Here is a 2,693-nt window from a genome sequence, read left to right as displayed (position 1 = left end):
CGTCGGCGGCGGACGGACGGACGAACGAACGGTACGGTACGGTACGTTACGGTAGGTAGGTAGGTGGTGTCGTGTGGTCGGTCGCGCGCGACGACGAGAGAGAGGAGAGAGAGAGAGAGAGAGAGAGAGAGAGAGAGAGAGAGGGAGAATGTATGTGTGTATGTGTGCGTATACATCAATTCGTGTCCGAAGAGTATTTACAAAACCGGAGTTTAAGTTGTCATGACGTTCGAGCACCATAAATGTAATAAACTGACGTAAATGAATGTGCGCGAATTAAGGAAATATCGGCAAATTTAACTTGTCGCGTCTACAAATGCTTTCGCGTCGGCTTTTTCAATGGCAAGATAAAAAGAGAAATCCGAAAGACGGCACGCGTTTCTCTTAAAGATTTCTCATTTTTATAAACATTTATGAAAAAGTACAATTTTTTTTATGTTTGTTATGTTTGTTAATTTAAAAAAGTTTTCTTGAGAGCTGTTTCACTTATTAAAAAATTCAATTACATAAGTATTCTCTTAAAAATCGAAAAACTCTAATTTTGTGGTTTTAGATTAATCGCAAATTATTAGCCATATTGATTAATATACATAATACTATATACAAAATATTACGCAATACCACTAATATATATTACATTACTAAATCTATATTACAATATAACATGTGATGATTGATGAACAGATCAACTTGCGTTATATACTGTAACTAGATATCAAGAGGATTAAAGCTTGAATTAATAAACGTGCATACAAAGCACATATGTAGTCGCAAAACAGTGATTATAACATCGCTCACTCTTAAATAAAATGCACATTTTCTTATAAACAATAAACTGAATGCACTGAACTGCGAAGAGAGATCCATCAAATGCTTTCGGAATAATCCGCTTCCTGATGGCAACCCGCATTCCAAATTCATGAAATATATAGGAGACGAAATGAGCGAGAGGAGAAATGGAGCGATCGCTCATTTCTAAGTCAAAGAGTCATCATCGTCCGTAGATACTGAATATTGGATTTAAGAAGACGACGACGCGAGTCTCGGCGCAGGGAAGTACCAGGGTACCCCGCATAAAGAATACGTCGTCGTCCTTTCATGTTTCCAGGAAATATATGTGAGAAACACAAAGCTGATGTTTCGGCTGATGTCAATTTCCTACAAGTCAGTCAATCGGGAGACCAGCTCGCGCGAAGCCGAACATGTTTTCTACTTATTTCCCGTCTGGCGACAACTTCACCGAGAAACGCCGCCGGGGGTTCAAGTACTGAGGCCAGATGGGAACCGCGTCCCGATATCGCTTATTGCTCGTTAGAACCGCTCGACGACATCGCAGCTTTCTTTCTTCTTCTGGACACGGAAAAGAAAATCTCGCCGTGGCGCGATTTTTCTCGTTCCTTAACGGTGACACATGGATACTTCCAAGCCATATATGAGTTCTCGCTGCGAGCGAAGTACTCATGTCGGGAACTTATCTGTCCTCTAGTCAATAATGCAATGAAATGTTATCTAGTAAATAACTTTATCTACGTTAACCTTCATTCAGAATTTTTCTTTGCGACCTAAAGACGTATGATAGTCTATAATGAATGTGTGCTTTCTATTCAGTGACACAAGTAGACATAAATATCATTTATGAGAGTAATATCACTTGTATCACCAAATGAAAAGCACCCAATGTGAACGAGCGGAGATTAAGAACAAGTTACTTGTGGACGATTCAAGATAAGAGATATCATATAACGTTAAAGAGAGACGAAGAAAAGCCGCGAGCTGTTCATTATTGTCGTTGCCTCTAACGTACTGTCATATCGAACCTTGTGTATGAAATTAAATTATGCGCCGTTGGTGTTCTCCCGCCGCAAGTAATTTGCTGAAAATGACGGTAATCAAACTCGCGGCTATTGTACTCAACAAATTAATGCATCAGAGGGATCGTCTTGGCGAGTCCAGTATATCGTCCCGCCGGACTGATGATGATACAGTAATGATGCACTCGATAGCCAAGAGATCGGTCGAGGAAGCGTATCGAATCTGAACTTCACGCCTCTCGATCGCGCTAACGTTCACGATTTTTTTCCAGGGTTATTTATCACGGCGGTTCATCGGCAATGGCGGGGAGAGAGCACGCCAGAAGTCTGGCTTCTTCCCACGGATAAAGAACCATGTCTGCTCGCGCGAAAAACTCGTCTGGTGTCCGTCCCCGCCTGCTCCGCATCCTACATTGCTTTTCTTGCTGTCCTGCCCTTCTCACGCGCACGCAGTTTCGGTTCTATTGGCGAAATTTATTCGGCGATGGAACGGCCAGGCCCTGCACAAGATGTCACATATGTTGACTCCATGTTCAGACAGCATCATCCTCGTCATTCTTCATGCACTACATGAGCTTTATAACATACTGGAACGTGTCAAGAATGAGGGGTATCTTAATTCCTAAACAAGAACACTCTGCTAAGATGTTTCCTTTATCAAGGACTCGCTAATCGACTAACGTTGCCATAAGTAGAAAGGAGTCAAAAAGTTACGTTTTATACATTTGTGTATATATGTATGTATATATATATATATATATATATATATATATATATATATATATATATATATATATATATATATAGTAGTAGTAGAACTAACTAACGTAAGTAAGGTAAGTAGTAGTAGTTAGTTACGTACGTAATAACTAATTAATTAAT

The sequence above is a fragment of the Atta cephalotes genome (assembly GCF_000143395.1).
Source record: "Atta cephalotes unplaced genomic scaffold scaffold00006, whole genome shotgun sequence".
Taxonomy (NCBI): domain Eukaryota; kingdom Metazoa; phylum Arthropoda; class Insecta; order Hymenoptera; family Formicidae; genus Atta; species Atta cephalotes.
This window is presented reverse-complemented; position numbering follows the sequence as displayed.